The following is a 19,930-nucleotide window of genomic DNA, read 5'->3' as shown; positions in this document are numbered from 1 at the left end:
TTATGGCACACTAGATGTAATTATTACTTTTCTTAAAGAACATAAGTCATTATTTTTCACTTTAGGTTTAATGTAGTTCATTAATAGAGTTATATCGATGTTAGTGTGCGCAGCTCAACATTACCGCTTGCCAGTACATACGGAGCTGGATGTTTTTATTTTTCGGCGAGCGAAGCGAGTCCACGTGGAAACAAAAACCATTAGATTTAGGGTAAAACCTTTTTGAACAGGAAATATGTGTTCCTGTAGTAAATAATGTTATTTCAATGAATTTAGTTTCATTTCATCGCAACCAAGAACATCCGGTAATATTTTACTGTATTACAAGGCAATGTAACCTAGGAAAAAACTACTTTATCCTATAGAAAAAATTACGCCCTCTTCGAAAATGACACTCATTCCCGTCGCAAATGAATAGTTTCAGAAATATATATATATATATATATATATATATATATATATATTTATATATCTATATCCTACGATAGTGAGGACCCCCAGTGGGAACTCAGGGTTTTGGGTGGGGAAAACATAATGGGGAAACGATATATAATTGTTAAACAAACCCTTTCTTCTCTATACATTACCTTCTTGGATGTATAATAAACGGAGGAAAAGTCTAATCAGTATAACTGGATAAACTTTGGAGGAGCCGTTGCAAAGGCTATGTTTCATGAAAATGATATTTTGATTATAAAATAAATTTTTTAATATACTTACCCGGTGAATATATAATAGCTGACGTCTCGGACGGCTCGACAGAAACACAAAAACTCGCGAGCGATCGCCGTGAAGGTTGCGGGTGTGCCCACCAGCGCCGACTATCGGCCAGATACCGCATATACATGTAAACAGCTCCAGTTCTTCTCATTCCGCTGGGTCTCTATCGGGGAGGAAGGGAGGGCCTTTAATTTATATATTCACTGGGTAAGTATATTCAAAAATTTATTTTATAATCAAAATATGACAAATTCGAAGATAATTTGTATTTTTCCTAACCATACAAACCTTAGCTATTTACAAAGGGGGGTATTACTTTTAGCGTAGCTGAAATGGCGAGCCATTAGAATTTAACGAGGGTGTATTACCCCCGCGCTAGTTAGCGGGGGGGTAGGGGAGTGGTAGCTAGCTACCCCTCCTCCCCCTCACACACAGGTGAATACTCACTTTCACTTAGAGGTAGGACTTGTCTTGGGGGACAGGGCTGGCGGGCAAATATGTGTAAATAGCTAAGGTTTGTATGGTTAGGAAAAATACAAATTATCTTCGAATTTGTCATTTGTTCCGTAACCGAAATACAAACCACGCTATTTACAAAGGGTGACTTATCCCTTAGGAAGGGTGGAAAGTCCCCAGCCATACTGGCTTTGGCTTTACCCGGGGACTCAGAATCCGAGTGAGTCGCACTCGAGAAAAGGAGTCCCTGCACCTCACAAGTTCCTTGCACCGCAAGGAACCATGTGGCCTACGTAAGCTTGTGTGTGAAGGAAGAAGTGTGACCCGTCTTAGGCAGTTGACCTGGAGTTCCAGAAGGAACTCTGGGTTAAGACGTTCCCAATACCACCTCGTCAGGGTATGGGGGACGCGACAGTATTGACTCAATACTCGGAACACAAGGAAGCATGGTTTACCTGCAGAGGTTCGAGGTCAGCTATGCAGAGACCAGGATGCTGCTTCCCCGTAGAGGGGATGATGAAGAAAGAAGTAAGGGCCAGACATACTTCTTTCGTTCATGCAGACTAAAACCTGATAACAATGCCCTCAACCTTCTGCTACCTGTCCAAAAAGGAGCCTGAGGTTAGACCAGCTGTTGTGTAGCCACCACAGAGCGATAGAAAACGTATCGAGACTCCTGTGGGTCACGCCCTGCAGGAAGCGGGCTGCGAAGGTCATCAGACGCTTCCAGACTCCAGCTTGTAGCACCTGCGTCACAGAGTAGTATTACTCGAAGGCGAGGGACGTTGCGATGTATCCAACATCGTGCTGTAGGGCGACGTGACGGGGGAGGGTCTGAAGACAGGTCGAGATGAATGTCCTTGAGTCCGGGCTGAAGAGGTATACTGGTGACTCTCCCCCCATGTCCTCCTTGTGTTCCCAAATCGGCTGCAACTGAGGCCAAACTGCAGCTGTTCCCAGCGCTAACCTCTCGATTCCTGTACTGGCAAGAAAGAGAAGGTCTTGGGACATCAGACACAGAATGGAGACTCAAAATCTTGAATGAATCGGACCGAAGGGTCGGGACCCTCAGATTCTGAGTCTAGCCAACAACTCAGGAGCGAGCCTGAATGTTGCCTTCCCCTCTTCCTTAGAAAGGGGGGGAGTAGTAAGAGACCAAGAAGATTGCTCACACACTGGCCGTGGCCAGAGTGAGCAGAAGACCCAGGGCGGAATACAATCCGAGGCCTGTCGTAAAAGGGTCTTGAGAAGATCTCTTAAAGGACTAAAAGTCCGAGCCATGCTCCAAGTTGGAGGTCTTCCTCCGACTAGGGCAGGGACGATCGTAGCTTCGCATGAGCGAGGATAGATCCAGCGGGCAGGAAAAAGTTATTCCTTTAAGCCTGAAGGTCAGGGAAAGGCTGAGCGACAGGCTTCATTGCCAAGAGCGGAAAGGAGTTTCCTCCCGCCGAAAGGCAATAAGACCGTTATTGCTGGAGAAGAGGCCTCACGGGAAGAAGTATATCTCCCACGGCACCAACCACCTTAGACTCTTCACTTTGCCTGGGAGACCCCTGTGGATGACTATCGCAGATGACGCGACCTCCGTACCGCGACTGTAGCGGGTTGTCTCTTCTAGAGGAGGAAGCGTAGTGTCTCCAGGCATGAAGCCGAAGCGACGCCCCGGTTCGGGAGAGATGTCGCAGTGTGGTTGCTTGAGTAGTCTGCGCCGTGGGAGAAGCTCTCCCGGGAGTTCCGTCAGGGGAAGCAGAGGGTCCAGAAACCGTTCTGCACATAGTCCCAGTGGAGCTCTCCCATCGAAAGGTTGACAGACAACCTGGTTTTGTTGAGACCCATTGTCCGCAGACAAAAAGGAGGGAAGACGCAGGCGTCGAAGTTGTCCCACCATCACCGGAATGCATCTTGCCAGAGTCTCGGGGTCTGAGACTGGGGGGAAAACTAGCGGAAGCTTGAGGTTCCAAGCTGTCGCGATCAGGTCCCCCAGACCAGCACTTGCTGGTTACCCAAGGTCAAAGACCCCTAGGTACACTCTCTCTATGAGGCTCTGCTCGGATAGTCTGAGAGAAACATTCCCCTGCCTGGAATGAGAGAGCCGATGGTGGAATTGAGAGAATCTCAATCATCCCGATATCTCTACTGCAAGATGTGAAGGTGTGAAAATGCGTCCCCTGCTGGTTAGCATGAAGTCGACACGCAACGGGGCGACTTGGCAGGAGCGGTAGGATCTGAAGAGGGGCCAGACTAAGGCCCTTAAGCCTGCCTGAATGATGGAGAGGTATCCTTCAGGTCTTGACCATAGGCCTGGACCGGAACATGCCCCCCCCCCCCCCCCCTTTCCTTTGACGAGTCCGAGAACCGCATCAAGAATGTGGGGAAAGGACGAGAATATCCACTACCATCAAGAGGCTCCATAGGTCAACACCCATTGCAGGTTTAATAGTTCCGCTGGTCCCATAGGGCCAGGGAGTCCGGTTAAACATTGCCTGAAGCCACCGGAACTTGGATCGCCCCACATGGAACTTATCCTGAGGCGACCGTTCGGACTATAAACGGGTCAATGAGGAAAGAAGAACTAGGAAACGTTCCAAGGTAGGGCTGAAAACTCTGCTTGACTGAGAACAGGTACTGCGACTCTCCTCAGTCTTGCCACGGTGAACCGAAAGGAAGGCTCGGAGGATGTGGTAACAGAATCTGGCGTCCCCAGGTGGTCACCCATCCAAGTACCGACGTTGCTTAACCTCGCTGGACGGACGAGAAGCGGGGTTTCCAACGTGGTAAGGCGGTTGACTCAATATCATGGCCAGATACTCCAGATGTTGAGGCAGAGGAAGAGAAGGCTCCAAGCAAAATACCATGAGCCCACACTCATGGTCAGCATTCGGAAGCTTTTCCCGGCGCTGAATCAGGTCGAAACCCGAGCCTACCGGAGTTGACCAGCCCTCCAAACAGCAGAGGAGGCGGAAGTCTGCACCTGAGCGGCCAAGAGGAAGGCAGGGAGAGTTCTCTGGGGAAACAAACCTGCTATGCCACGGCGGGATAGCCACACTGCATCATAAGCAGGAATACTTGCAGTTTAGGCTGAATTCGACGAGCACCCTGGAAGATGGATGGAATGGAAACTGAAAGTACCCGTCCTTCCGATCCAGGGTTAAAGGAGTCCTGTCGCCTCGTTACCAGTCTGATCGATTCTGCTGGTCTACGCTGGCCGAAGTTTGTTCGACAAACTTGATCAGGGCTGAGAGGTCGACTATGGACGTCCCCTCTCAGATCCTTCCTTACAAGAAAGGATCGACTGAGGGGGCCGGGGGTGAAGCCGTCGATGATCCTAAGGAAGACCTTCGCCTAAGGTATGGATCATTCTGCCCAACCGGGCAACTCTGCTGATGCTATGGCATAGAGGTTCAGAGACACTGAATTCGCTGACAGAGACGGCAGGCGCGATATCCTTGGCTACTCACAGAGATTGTGCGGGAATGGGCATCGGGAAGCTGTCATTCGGATGAGTAACCTTAAGCATCCTCCCAGCGAAAAAACCTGCAATCCTAGAGTTCGTGAACTCCTTTTAGGACTATGCCCCCCCGGGGGAGTCTCCCGTGCCATCTGTTCCTGACAGGAGGAAACTGCAATTGGACACCTTGTCCCAGTTGTCGTAGCCGATAACTTAGGCCGACGTGGTTGAAAGAAAAGGGAGCTGGAGCCCTGCAGAGTCTGGAAGAAAGCGCCTTGGAGGAGTGAAACCGGAAGTCGATTTACTCCGCACAGCAGATGTTTAAGTCTCTGTCCTTGGGCAAAGACAAAACTCTTCTCAAGGATGGAAGGGTGTCTGAGGTCGTTGACCTCCACAGATGAGACACCCGAAGGAAGCCTTCAGTCAGTGCGTCCAGATGGTACAACATCGAGCTTGTCCGCAAGTAGATACTTAACGACGAAAGGCCAAGGTGCCTGAGCTCGAGAGGAGGAAAGCACCCTTGATCTTCCTGTAGCTTCCTTGAACCAAACCTCGGGCCGTAACCGAGGAGGGAAAGAACCTGGTAAGCTCCCAGAGGAAGAGGTAAGCAGTCACCCCTTGTCCGATGGAGAAATCTTCAACGGAAAGCCCCCCCCCGCCAAAAATCCTTCCAGGGCGGGAGAAGGAGAGAGTACTCGTGCAGGAGAGGGGACCCTCGAGACCGACCTCTTGGGAACCAACTTCGCCCTGGGGGAAGTCACCACGAAGTCCACTCCTCTCTTTCTCTTCAGCGTAGGAGAGACAGCCGCTGGTTTGTTACCCTGGCCGGTGAGTGCTGGTTTCATAAACCTCATTAACGCCCGTGCCAGCGGATCAAACCATGTCTGCTGCTCCAAGGACACAGAGTCCGAAATCCTCGCTAAGGTGAAAGGGATCGGGCGATCCTTTGGAGAGGACACGACGGTTCCTGCCTGAAAAGAAGGTGGGAAGAATGCTGTACTGACCTGTCTTCGTCCTGCACTACCAACCTGTGCTTGGATGGAGGTGATCCCGAGTGCCGCCTAGGAGCACGCGTCCCTGCTGCTACCACCGGCTGTGGAATTCGCCGCGAACTATGGTCGCGCGAGGGCGAACGGTCGCGCAAAGGCGAATGGTCGCGCGGGCGCACAGGCGAGTGGTCGCGCGGGCGCGCAGGCGAGCGGTCGTGAGGGCGCGCAGGCGAGCGGTCGCGAGGGCGCGCAGGCGAGCGATCGCGCGGGCGCGCAGGCGAGCGATCGCGCGGGCGAGCGATCGCGCGGGCGCGCAGGCGAGCGATCGCGCGGGCGCGCAGGCGAATGGGCGTGACGGCGAGGGATCGTGCTGCCGCGTAGGTGAAGAAGATCGCTGGCGGTAAGCGATGGCGAGCAGCATGTGTAGGTGAATGATCGCGTGATAGGGTGCGATGGGGATCAGCATCCGCAAGAGGGCGATCGTTCAGGGTTGTGCGATGAGGAGCAGCATGCGAAGCGGGCAATCGTTCAGGGTTGTGCGATGGCGAGCAGCATGCGCAGGTGAATGATCGCGTGAAAGGGTGCGATGGTGATCAGCATCCGCAAGAGGGCGATCGTTCAGGGTTGTGCGATGAGGAGCAGCATGCGAAGCGGGCAATCGTTCAGGGTTGTGCGATGGCGAGCAGCATGCGCAGGTGAATGATCGCGTGAAAGGGTGCGATGGTGATCAGCATCCGCAAGAGGGCGATCATTCAGGGTTGTGCGATGAGGAGCAGCATGCGAAGCGGGCAATCGTTCAGGGTTGTGCGATGGCGAGCAGCATGCGCAGGTGAATGATCGCGTGAAAGGGTGCGATGGTGATCAGCATCCGCAAGAGGGCGATCGTTCAGGGTTGTGCGATGAGGAGCAGCATGCGAAGCGGGCAATCGTTCAGGGTTGTGCGATGGCGAGCAGCATGCGCAGGTGAATGATCGCGTGAAAGGGTGCGATGGTGATCAGCATCCGCAAGAGGGCGATCGTTCAGGGTTGTGCGATGAGGAGCAGCATGCGAAGCGGGCAATCGTTCAGGGTTGTGCGATGGCGATCAGCATCCGCAGTTGAGGGTCGCGCGATGGCGATCAGCATCCGCAGTTGAGTGTCGCGCGATGGCGATCAGCATCCGCAGTTGAGGGTCGCGCGATGGCGATCAGCATCCGCAGTTGAGGGTCGCGCGATGGCGATCAGCATCCGCAGTTGAGGGTCGCGCGATGGCGATCAGCATCTGCAGTTGAGGGTCGCGCGATGGCGATCAGCATCCGCAGTTGAGCTAGTAGCTGGCGAACCATGTTCCTTCAGAAGTGTTGGAGAACGTTGGCGTGCCAGCTGTAACACACGTGGGCGATCCGGAGATCGCTGACGAGCTGATGATCGCTGACGAGCTGATGATCGCTGACGAGCTGATGATCGCTGACGAGCAGAAGGCTACGCGTGGAAGCCCGCGCAAAGAAGAAGAGTCCTTGACCCCGACCTGAACCTAAGTTCTAGATCGCGAGGGCGAACGTGGGCGCACAGGGCACGTAACAGGAACTGCAGGGAAGATCATCTTGAAAGCGCTGACGAACAGGAGAGTGCTGACGAACAGAAGGGCGCGCAGGGAAACCCTGACACGCAAGGGAAGAACCCCCGTGGGGGCAACCCTTTGCCCCGAAGGGATCGTTGTCCGCCGGGAGACTGATGTCCGTCGGAAGACCGCTGTCCGTCGGGAAGACCGTTGTCCGTCGGGAAGACCGTTGCCCGTCGGAAGACGAGATTAGACTGCTGTCCATCTGCACCAAGACGGAAGATCGAGAAAAAGAAGTTGTAGGCTGCAAACGGAGATTCAAAAAGGCGCCTCAAACACCCTTATAGGGAGATGAGAGGCCCTTACGACGAGGCGGACGGAGGGCCTTACGGCGAGGGAGGCCAACAGCAACAGCAACAGAAGAAACCTCCGAAGAGGAGTCTCTATGAGTGTACTCTCTCGCGAACGAAAGAGAAACACTTCGTGGAAGAGACTGGTCAGCCAGTGACCTAAAAGGGGCAATCCTCCGAAGAGGAGATCCTGCAGTTGCCCAGCCCCTTGAGCGAAACTGCAGGTGCGACCGCTCAGCACCAAGAGCATAGTCGCACGAAAAAAAGGCAAGAGAAGAACCCCCCAAAAGAGGAAAAGCTCAAGCCTGGACAGGAAAAAACTTCCCTCGGAAGGAAAGTTATCCGCCCAAGGAGGCAAGCCTCCTGACTGTTCTAAAATGAACTGGAGAGCTGTCCGTCGACACGGGAGTACTACCAGTAGAAGGAGACACGCCCCTGACGACAATACAAGGGGGAGGCAGCAACAGCCGAATCCCCAGGACTCAACCAGACAGCTCACACCGTTGCTATATTACAGAAACGAACTAGATCGGTAACTGTAAAAAAATAAAACAAATAATATTAGTACACATTCATTCCCCCGGGAAGGCTCCGAAGAGGAATCCCGAGGAAAAGGAACAAGAATTACACAACAGGCACGTGCCCTCACAACCACTTACACTCGCGGAAGGAGAGCTGTAACCAAAACAGAATTATAACAATTATAATTATGTAACTATGTAATTATGTAAATTAAAAATGAATGAACACTAAAGAAAAAAACGAAAACCCCGAAAGGAATCGTTCTACAAGCTGAAAAATTAACAACTACAATTAGATTCATAAACTAATTGAGACAAAATGTACGGCGTAGCAACCCCACCCACACGGGAAGGAAGCTACAAGGGCGTAGTAAAACATAGTAAAAGGGTGAACGACCTCAAGAGAGAGAGAGAGAGAAAGACCGAAGTCAAACTCGATCGCAACCCATAAAATTAGGCCGTGGTGGCCTAACTGCCGAGGCCTCCACGTAGATATCGTACACTACACACACACATCTGAAAAGGAAACTTACTTATTTCTATACTCAAATATATATACAAACATGAAAACATGTTTACATATATATTGAGTAAAAGAAAAGTAAGCGATTAAGTAAAGACAAAACAGACAATGGCTGCCAAGCGAGGACCAAGACAGAGACGTCTGTCACAGTCCGAGCCAAAAGTGAAAGTGAGTATTCACCTGTGTGTGAGGGGGAGGAGGGGTAGCTAGCTACCACTCCCCTACCCCCCCGCTAACTAGCGCGGGGGTAATACACCCTCGTTAAATTCTAATGGCTCGCCATTTCAGCTACGCTAAAAGTAATACCCCCCCTTTGTAAATAGCGTGGTTTGTATTTCGGTTACGGAACAAATCATTTTTAAATATTAAACTTAGCCGGTGAATATATAATAGCTGATTCACACCCATGGTGGTGGGTAGAGACCAGTATTAATACAATAAAGGCGTATATGCTTAGAGTTTTTGACAGTTATATCATAACAAAACCCAAATAAATATAGGTACCTGGTAAGGAAGCTGACTCTGACGATTACTCTGCCTTATTAGTCCGCTTTCCTCACGAAGCCCAGCCATCCTCTCAGGATGCTGAAAGACTCCCAGGAGCTGTTGTATCCAGGGCGACCACCCATACAACAGGACCTCATCAAAACCCTTAATCTGGGCGCTCTCAAGAAACGACATTTGACCACCCGCCAAATCAAAAAGGATGCGAAAGGCTTCTTAGCCTTCCGTACAACCCAAAACAAGATTAAAAACATTTCAAGAGAAGATTAAAAGGATATTGGAATTAAGGGAATGTAGTGGTAGAACCCTCACCCACTACTGCACTCGCTGCAACGAATGGACCCAGTGTGTAGCAGTCCTCAAAAAGAGTCTGGATGTCTTTTAAGTAAAATGAAGCGAACACCGACTTGCTCCTCCAAAAGGTCGCGTCCATAATACTTCGCAGAGATCTGTTTTGCTTAAAGGCCACGGAAGTTGCTATCGCTCTTACTTCGTGCGTCTTGACCTTAAGCAAGCAACGATCTTTTTCACTTAAGTGAGAATGAGACTCTCGGATTAAAAATCTAATAAAATGCGATAAAGCATTTTTAGACATAGGCAATGAGGGCTTCTTAACTGAGCACCACAAGGCCTCAGATCCACCTCGTAAGGATCTGGTACGAACTAAATAAAACTTAAGAGCTCTAACTGGGCACAGTACTCTTTCAAGCTCGTTGCCTACGATCTCTGATAGGCAAGGTATATCAAACGACTTAGGCCAAGGACGAGAAGGCAGTTCATTTTTGGCCAAGAAACCAAGCTGAAGCGAACATGTTGCTTTATCTGTAGAAAAGCCGATGTTTTTACTAAAGGCATGGATCTCACTGACCCTTTTAGCCGAAGCCAAGCACACTAAGAAAAGCGTCTTGAGGGTGAGATCCTTCAGGGAGGCTGAATGTAATGGCTCAAACCTGTCGGACATCAGGAACCTTAGGACCACGTCTAAGTTCCATCCAGGAGTTGCCATACGACGCTCCTTAGAGGTCTCGAAGGACTTAAGGAGATCTTGGAGATCTTTATTATTGGACATATCTAAGCCTCTATGTCTGAACACAGAAGCCAACATGCTCCTGTAGCCCTTAATAGTGGGAGCCGAGAGGGAGCGAACATTTCTCAGATGCAGGAGAAAGTCTGCAATTTGGGCTACAGAGGTACTGGAAGAGGAAATGGATGATGACTTGCACCAGTCTCTAAAGACTTCCCACTTCGACTGGTATACCTTGATGGTAGAAGCTCTCCTATCTCTCGCAATCGCTCTGGCTGCCTCCTTCGAAAAACCTCGAGCTCTTGAGAGTCTTTTGATAGTCTGAAGGCAGTCAGACGAAGCGCGGGGAGGCTTTGATGAAGACTCCTTACGTGGGGCTGCCGTAAGAGATCCATCCTTAAAGGAAGACTCCTTGGAACGTCTACCAGCCATTGAAGTACCTCTGTGAACCACTCTCTTGCGGGCCAGAGGGGAGCAACCAACGTAAACCTTGTCCCTTCGTGAGAGGCGAACTTCTGCAGTACCTTGTTGATGATCTTGAACGGCGGGTATGCGTACGCGTCCAGGTAAGACCAGTCCAGTAGAAACGCATCTATGTGGGCCGCCTCTGGATCTGGGACTGGAGAGCTATAGGTCGGGAGCCTTTTGGTCAACGAGGTGGCAAAGAGGTCTATGGTGGGTTGACCCCAAGTCACCCAAAGACTCTTGCACTCGTCCTTGTGGAGGGTCCATTCTGTGGGGATCACCTGACCTCTCCGACTGAGACAGTCCGCCAAGACGTTCAAGTCCCCCTGGATGAATCTTGTCAACAGGGAGATGCCTCGATTTTTTGACCAGATGAGGAGGTCCCTTGCGATGACGAACAGTGTGTGGGAGTGAGTGCCTCCTTGCATGGAGATGTACGCCAAGGCTGTGGTGTTGTCCGAATTGACTTCTACCACTTTGTTTCGAAGAATGCTCTCGAAAATCGTCAAGGCCAAGTGAACCGCCAACAGCTCCTTGCAGTTGATGTGCATGCTCTTCTGATCCGACGTCCAAAGACCCGAACATTCCAGACCGTCCAGAGTCGCTCCCCAACCTAAATCCGACGCGTCTGAGAACAACACGTGGTTTGGGTTCTTGACCGCCAGGGACAGACCCTCTCGCAGACTTATGTTGCTGTCCCACCAGTTCAGGCACGTTTTTACTGGCTCGGAGATCGGGATTGACACAGCTTCCAAAGTCTTGCTCTTGTTCCAATGGAAGTCTAGATGGAACTGGAGAGGGCGAAGGTGAAGTCTCCCTAGTGAGATAAATTGCTCCAGGGATGACAGAGTCCCTAAGAGGCTCATCCAACTTCTTACTGAGCAACGGTCTTTTTTCAGCATGAGGCGGACTTTGAGCAGGGCTTGCTCTATCCTGGTGGTAGACGGAAAAGCCCGAAAAACTAGACTGCGAATCTCCATCCCCAAATAGAGAATCGTCTGGGAGGGATTCAATTGAGACTTTTCTAAGTTCACCAACAGTCCCAACTCCTTTGCCAGACCCAACGTCCATTGAAGGTCCTGCAGACAGCGATGACGGGACGATGCTCTGAGAAGCCAGTCGTCCAGGTACTGGGAGGCTCGAATTCCCGATAAATGAAGGAATTTTGCCACATTCCTCATGAGCCTCGTAAACACGAGAGGAGCAGGGCTGAGGCCGAAGCACAGTGCTCGGAACTGGTACACCACATTCCTGTAAACAAACCTCAGATACGGTTGAGAATCTGGGTGTATAGGAATGTGGAAGTACGCATCCTGCAGGTCGAGAGAGACCATCCAGTCTCCCTCTCTGACCGCTGCTAGGACGGACTTCGTGGTCTCCATCGTAAATTTTGTTTTTACAACAAAAACGTTGAGCGCACTGACGTCCAGCACTGGCCTCCAACCTCCCGTATGCTTTGGGACTAGGAAGAGACGGTTGTAAAATCCCGGCGATTGAAGGTCCGAGACTTTCACCACCGCTCCCTTCTCTAGCAACAGAGAAACCTGCTGATGTAGAGCTTGTCTCCTTGACTCCTCTCGATACCTGGGAGAGAGGTCTAAAGGAACTGTTACTAGAGGAGGTCTGCGTACAAAAGGTATTTTGTACCCCTCCTTGAGCAACAACACAGACTCTTGGTCTGCACCCCTCTTCTCCCAGGCCTGCCAGAAGCTGTTCAGTCTGGCCCCTACCGCTGTCTGAGGACGTGGGCAGTCAGACTCTGCCACGGGAGGACTTGGATCCTCTCCTCTTGCCTCTTTTACTGTCGGCACGAGCGCCTCCCCTGCTGGGGGCTCTGCCACGAAAGGGCGGGATAAACCTAGTCGCTGGGGTATCGATCTTGGGTCTCATGACATAAGACGATGAAGGAGCACCCTTGCGAGCAGAAGTAGCCATCAGGTCGTGTGTATCCTTCTGCACCAGCGAAGCCGCAATGTCCTTGATCAGCTGTTGAGGAAACAAGGCAGCTGATAACGGGGCAAAGAGAAGCTCCGACCTTTGACAGGGAGTCACTCCTGCCGAAAGGAACGAGCAAAGAGTCTCCCTCTTCTTCAGGACTCCAGCCGTAAAGGTAGCGGCGAGCTCATTGGAGCCATCACGGATGGCTTTGTCCATGCAAGACATAATAAGCACGGAAACATCCTGGTCGGCCGACGAGATCTTCCTGCTTAATGCTCCTAGAGACCAATCTAAGAACTTAAAAACTTCGAAGGCCCTTTAAACCCCTTTAAGGAGATGGTCAAGGTCCGAGGAGGACCAACAAACTTTAGAGCGTCTCATGGCCAGGCGACGGGGAGAGTCTACGAGGCTTGAGAAGTCTCCCTGGGCAGAGGCAGGGACTCCCAAGCCGAGAACTTCTCCCGTGTCATACCAGACGCTCGCTCTAGAAGCTAGTTTAAAAGGAGGGAAAGCAAAGGCCGTCTTCCCCAAACTCCTCCTGGTAATCAACCAGTCGCCTAGCAAACGTAAAGCCCTCTTAGAAGAGCGAGAGAGCACTAGCTTAGTAAAAGAAGGCTTCGAAGTAGCTAGGCCTAGCGCAAACTCTGACGGAGGCGAACGAGGAGCAGAAGTTACAAAATGGTCTGGGAAAAGATCCTTAAAAATCATCATGATTTTCTTAAAGTCCATAGAGGGTTGAGCAGCTTTAGGCTCTTCTCCGTCTGATAAAACACCCAAAGGAATATCAGTAGGCGGAGGATCAGCAACATCCTCATCTGAAGGAACCTCGTCCGACAATTGTCGAGTCTCAAGAAAAGGAGAGACCTGCCGCGGTGGCAATGCTTGACAGGCAAAGTCCACAAGCAAAGGAGCAGCAGTAGCAGTCAAGGAAGCGACGTCATGTCGCTGCTGAAAGGACTGACCAGCAACAACAACAGGAGTTGATGGACGCTCGACGTCAAGTCGAGACTGCCTTGACTGCCTAGACTGAGCAGTCAAAACAACCCTTGACTGCGGTGCTTGACGCTCAACGTCAAAACGAGGCAACAGAGCTGGTTGGCGAACGTCCTGAACGTCAACACGAGACTGCGGCAGCGGCTGAACGTCAACACGAGGCTGCGGCAGCGGCTGAAAGTCAACACGGGACTGCAGCGAGTGAGGATCCAAGTCACGTGACTGACGTGACAAACTACCGACATCACGTTTCATAATGTCAAAAGGACGAGTAAAAGCTCGTTTGGGCGGCTGACGGCCAGAGTCTCGATCAGCGTAACGGCGAGGATCATCGTGAACCTGCTCAACGGTATACTCCTCCATAAGGGAGGCAAGCTTAGTCTGCATATCCTGCAGGACAACCCATTTAGGATCAACGGGAGTCGGGACGGGCCGAGACGATAGTAACGTCTGTGTCGGCAAAACAATGCCTTTACTGAGACTCTCGGAGCCCGTGTTACGCTTACGTTTAATAGGCGAACAGTCTTCCGACGACTGCAAAGGGTCAGAGCTGTCCCAATGGCTACAGCCAGGACGCTGGACCTGTCCTGAAGGGACTGACTTCCGCTTCAAGGGTCTAGAAACCTTGCGCCAAGGTTTCTTTTGCGAGAAGCCTTCGGATGACGAGGAGAAAACAGCCTCGCTCGTCTTATGGTAAGGGCGATCTTGACGAGACACGCCCGATACCAAAGAGGGAACGTCTGTACGTTGGTTAAAGCCTCTCGTCCCCTTAAGTCCTACGACATTACTTCTCCCTGGTGCAGGGGAGCCTGAAAGAGGTCTCGGACTAGGGGAACGACAAGCACGAACAGACGAACCCTCGGTCGCAACACTAAAAACACTTTGCGCACTTATCACTTTATCCCCACGATTTTCTGATTTGGCACTCTGACACTTCAATAAATTCACATCCGACATGAGTTGATTACGGTCCGATGCTAAGGACTCAACTCTCTCGCCCAAAGCTTGAATGGCAAGCAACATATCCCGCATGGACGGTTCATGAGTGCTAGTAGAGGGTTCAGGAACAACTACTACAGGGGAAGGATTAGGTTCAGGGGCATGGGAGGAGGAAAATTCCAACGACCTTGAGGAGCTTCTCCTCACCCTATCTCTCTCCAGCTTACGAGAATATTTATCAAACTCTAGCCAGTCGAATTCCGACAAGACCACGCACTCATCACACCGATCTCCTAATTGGCAGGTTTTACCCCGGCAATTAGAACACACGGTATGTGGGTCGAGAGAGGCCTTGGGAAGACGTTTGTTACAATCCCTAGCATTACATTTGCGAAATTTAGGTCCAGGGATAGGAGAAGGGTCAGCCATATTGAACAGTCAAAGAAAATCCAAAACAAATCCAAAGTCATCAACAATAAACACTAGCCAAAAAAGGGTTCAAGAGTTTTAATTGAAGAGAAAAACACCTGTCACTGCGAAAGCTCAAAACAACCAAAAAGTACTTCACCAAAAATGACGAAAACTCCAGGTCAACAGCGAGCGGAATCAACTTGTCGACAAGACCGACAGAGAAGAACTGGAGCTGTTTACATGTATATGCGGTATCTGGCCGATAGTCGTTTGGTGGGCACACCCGCAACCTTCACGGCGATCGCTCGCGAGTTTTTGTGTTTCTGTCGAGCCGTCCGAGACGTCAGCTATTATATATTCACCGGCTAAGTTTAATATTTAAAAAAATACGGTAACCAGAGCTGCCAACGTGTGATGTAGAGCTGTGGCAATGTTAGCGTAACATGCTAACATTAGCAGAGTTTTCATTTATTTTTTTTTATTCTACTTGCCGGTTGTGGTCGCTCCCGTTCGTTCGTTTGTACATAGCAGGTTTCCCGCCTCCCTGCGCAGAGGCTCCTTCTCCCCCAATAGGATTTCTTCTTCTCTAACCGTGAAATGTAACTATTCGTCTTCTTCACCAACTTTATTCAAGTCTATTACTTGATCCAGTTCAACAATACCATTCCTTTTATGTAATACAGTGATACCTCGGTAGTCGAACGACTCTAAATTCGAACAAATCGGAGTTCGACCAAAAAATTCAAATAATTTTTGCTGCAGTGTTCGAACAAAAAATCGGAACTTGAACACAGCCGAACGCGTGGCCGAGTAAGATGAGCGGCCATCTCGGCTACTCTCGAGTTGAGAATTTATTGTGATTTAGTGCGTTTTATTGTCTTTTTTTGCCAATAATAAAGGGCCCCAAGAAAATTAGTGATAAGGGGAAGGATAAGAGGAAAACAGTGAGAACAACAATCGAGTTGAAGGAGGAAATCATTGCGAAATACGAGAATGGTGTATGAGTGTCTGATCTAGCCTTACAGTATGGCATGGCGAAGTCGACCATTTCGACCTTGTTGAAAAATAAGGAAGTGATAAAGAAAGCTAATGTTGCACAGGGAGTGACAGCAATTAGTAAGCAAAGGCCACAAGTAATTGAGGAAATGGAAAAGTTGCTCCTTATATTTATTAAAGAAATGCAGTTGTCTGGTTACTCCTTCCAAGCAGTAACCTCCCCCTTCCATCCTCTCTACATCCATTCCTGTAAGCCATCGAACCGCTGCTCAAAGATACAGTAAATGGTTTTAAATTGTTTTATAGGATTTTTCGACCAATTTCGTACACATTTAAATTATTGCTGTATTATTAATATTTTGGGCATTTTGGAATGCGTAGGAATGAATAGAAATAAATACCATTATTTCTTATGGGAAAAAAGGTTTCGGTACTCGAACAAATCGGTGGTCGAACACTGATCCCGAATGGATTATGGTCGAGTACCAAGGTATTACTGTACCCTCGTATACATATTAGGACTGACCCCAGTATTACTCGTTTTATTATCCGATACCTTATAAAATCACCCCATTTTATATTCCCATTGAATATTATTTATCATTCATTCTATTTTATCTTCCTATATTACTTTTATTCATTTTGTTATTACCGTGCCACACCCCGATTTCACATAAATACTTGCTCTGGACAAGTTTCCCATTCTAGTTCATTCATGTTTACCTTCTAGACTCTGTTGTTTTCCCATTAACCAATCACGAACCCATACGTATTGAAAGTTTGCACAAGGGAATTGTCGGTTAATATTTCCCTATCCCCATCCCTCATCTCTTCAAGTGGTCTATTCATACCCCTTCCACCGAATCTTTTTTCTTCCTAATGCATTTAATCCACAATAGCAAACTGCCGCTAATGACAGAATGATAATTTACGATAATTTTAAACTGTTACGAAAGATAATTGTTTTTCCATATCCAAAATACTTTTCCTAACTTCAGTTATAAGTCAACTTGTACCCACCTCACCATATGCAAAAAAGGTAAAAGAAGAAGAAAGTACTAGGCCATTTTTAGAGTCATCGAAAAATTAAGTTACCGCTATTACGTTCTATGTGAGCGAGAGAGAGAGAGAGAGAGAGAGAGAGAGTGAATGGTTTCAATGTACTAAATGATAAATATGATAGGTTATAACACATATGTAATATTAACTGTATAGATGGTTTGAATAAGTTAAGAAATGGTGTACAGTAAATAATTCTTTGTTAATTTATTCGTACTGCGCATATTCTTGAGAGCGGAAGCTAGACATCAGCTGATGTGATCACAGCCAAAAGTAAAACAAAAAGAAGTAAAAAATACTCAATTTTTAAAACACACCCGAAATTTAAAAACATAAGTACAAGTTTTATTATAGCGCAATTGACTATTTAAAGAGTAAAAGTTTTCTAGAATAGAATGGTGTTTCCTAAAAAATAGTAGTTTGCCGACAAAATCGGATACCGTATTTTAAGCTATGATTGAAAAGGATGTATACACGGTATAATTTTTTTGTTTTGTATTTAATTGACACTTTAAGGAAACCGATTTTGGTTTCTTCATCTATTTGTAATTATTGTATAACACGAGAGAGAGAGAGAGAGAGAGAGAGAGAGAGAGAGAGAGAGAGAGAGAGAGAATCAGCTGTTGTAATTGAATGCTGTGTTTTTGTCTCCTGTACCTCCTGAAGAGAGGAATTGATCGCCACAACTAACAATATTCATGTTAATTTCATTCTTAAACTTAAGTTGCCATATGTGAACTAAGGTTTTATTTCTTATGGAGAGAGAGAGAGAGAGAGAGAGAGAGAGAGAGAGAGAGAGAGAGAGAGAGAGAGAGAGAGAGAGAGAGAGAGAGATTGTTTTAAATTTAATAAACAAAAAAATATGATAGGTTATAACATATTGGTGCTTATGTAATATCAGCTGTATAGATGGTTTGAATAAGTTAAGAAATGGTATAAACAATACTTCGTACGCGCATATTCTTGAGACCGGCAGCTAGACGTCAGCTGATCTGATCACAGCCAAAAGTAAAACAAAAAGAAGTCAACAATACTCGATTTTTAAAACATACCCAAAATTTAAAAACAAAAGTACAAGCTTTTTTAATGTGCAATTAACTATTCAAAGAGTAGCAATTTTCTGGAATAAAATTATGTTTCCGCCAAAAATAGTGGTTTGCTGATGAAATCGGATGCCGTATTTAATGAGAAAAGTCTGCGAAGTCATGAATCCGCGATGGTCGAACCGCGAAGTAGCGAGGGCTCACTGTATAACAAAAATCATTATATTGGGTTTGTGACCTGGGAACTTCTAGGTTAGGTTAGGTAGGTTTGTTAGGTTTTGTACCCTTTTATATATCGTGTAAAGGGTATATGGAAAAATTCTTTAAAATACACATGATAATATTACCATAGCATTGCTAACGTTAGCAATGCCACCGTAATGTTGGTAACGCTGTGGATCATTGGTAACTTGCTCATGTTACCGTTCGCTGTACATACGTGAGTGAAGTGACACAGAAATTGAACAAGTCATTATATTAAACAACTGAACACAATATATTTATAACAAGAGACATTATATTCAAATATTTTAACAGAAAATATGTTTTCCTGTAGAAAATAACATGATTTAACTGGTTTTCACCTTCATTTTATCCGTAATAACAGCAACCAGTTCGGCTGCTTAAAGTTACTCGAATTGGTTGTTTTCTTTGTTTGCGGTTAAAATGAAGGTCAAATACGGTCAAATCACGTTATTTACTACATGAAAACATTTTCTGTTCGAAATCAGAATCTGTAATACAGTAAAACTTTACCGAACAACCAGGTCGACTAACTTCTGTGATGAAGTTTGCCTAACTGTTTGTTTGCAATTGAAATGAAGGTCAAATGCAGTTCAATCATGTAATTTACAACAGGAAAACATATATTTCCTGTTCAAAATGACTCCCTGACATTAAGTAAAACTTTTACGAACATTAAGAATGGAAATTTCAATCCTGCTTTCGGAACCTTTGTTTGTCAGCGGCCAGTTCCTCATGCTTGCTTAAAAAATGGACATCAATTAACCTAAATTTCCCCCACCTAACCTAACCTACAAGAAGTGTCCTTACCTACCTAACAAGGGGGGGGGGGGGGGAACACTCCACTGCCGTATTCTAAGTCAGCCGTCATCATTCATGCAGGTGGCCGCTATCATACATACACCCCCTGTTTTCTATGCCACAGCTGACTTCCTATGACTTTATGCTTTTGTTGAAATGAAATCAAGGGATATGTCCTAAGCTAAGGTAACCCAGCCTGACCAAAAATTGCCGTGTCCTTCCTTATAAAGCAGCTGCAACCTCTAAGTGAATGCCTTTTGCTAGCGGCTGTGTCCGTCGTTCTACAAAGGAACCCTTTCGAAAAACGATGTCTTAAAGAGGCACTCTCACAACGGCAATTTCTTCTTTATTTTCTTCCTGATGTAACAACACAAGTCACTTAACATCCAATGACTATGGTATTCATTATAACATTCCTCTAAAATCATTGAATAATTAAACTAAAGGATTTAAAGGTAGACAAGTCTCACCAAGAGGGTCCTCTGAGCTCCGACAGCCACATGATCACGCTGGGAGGGAAGCTTTGTTTGTTTACATTCTGAATCAGCTGATGTTGAATTTCTCAACAATTTCTTAATAAAAAAAAAACAATATTTTTAAAGTAACTAATACAAATAACAATAATAAATAAATATCAAATTCTTAGAGTAAATAAGAATATAAGCTATAGGATGAAACTATTATATCAATATCGTGAATAAAAAAAGTCATTCTCTCAACATTGCATTTCTAAATATACTCCAATGTGGATTCTGAGTAGAGGAATAACCCTTGCAACGGCGCCTCTAGTAATCTTGAAATGTATTTGAGATTTGAGTTTATATTTCCTTTCAATTATGTCCTTTTGTCTTTTTCTCCACATCTGTTTTAGAATTTCCTTCTTCTCTTTTATATTTCTTTCTCTATATAAAGATGATCCCAATTATACAGGTGGGAATGAAGATATCTACAATGTTTGCAAATATTG

General features: G+C 47.3%; 1 protein-coding gene across 1 annotated transcript in view; it reads right to left on the bottom strand.

Moving 5' to 3' along the window:
• The window catches only part of LOC137618707 (zinc finger protein 83-like), a 44,325-nt gene extending 24,820 nt beyond the window's left edge, over window positions 1–19,505 (bottom strand). Inside the window, exon 1 of the mRNA XM_068348863.1 lies at window positions 19,434–19,505. The gene's annotated coding sequence lies outside the window, so the exon portion shown is untranslated. The remainder of the gene's footprint in view (window positions 1–19,433) is intronic.
• Window positions 19,506–19,930: the final 425 nt, after the last annotated feature.

The sequence above is a fragment of the Palaemon carinicauda genome, chromosome 25 (genome assembly GCF_036898095.1).
Source record: "Palaemon carinicauda isolate YSFRI2023 chromosome 25, ASM3689809v2, whole genome shotgun sequence".
NCBI classification, from domain to species: domain Eukaryota; kingdom Metazoa; phylum Arthropoda; class Malacostraca; order Decapoda; family Palaemonidae; genus Palaemon; species Palaemon carinicauda.
This window is presented reverse-complemented; position numbering and strand designations above follow the sequence as displayed.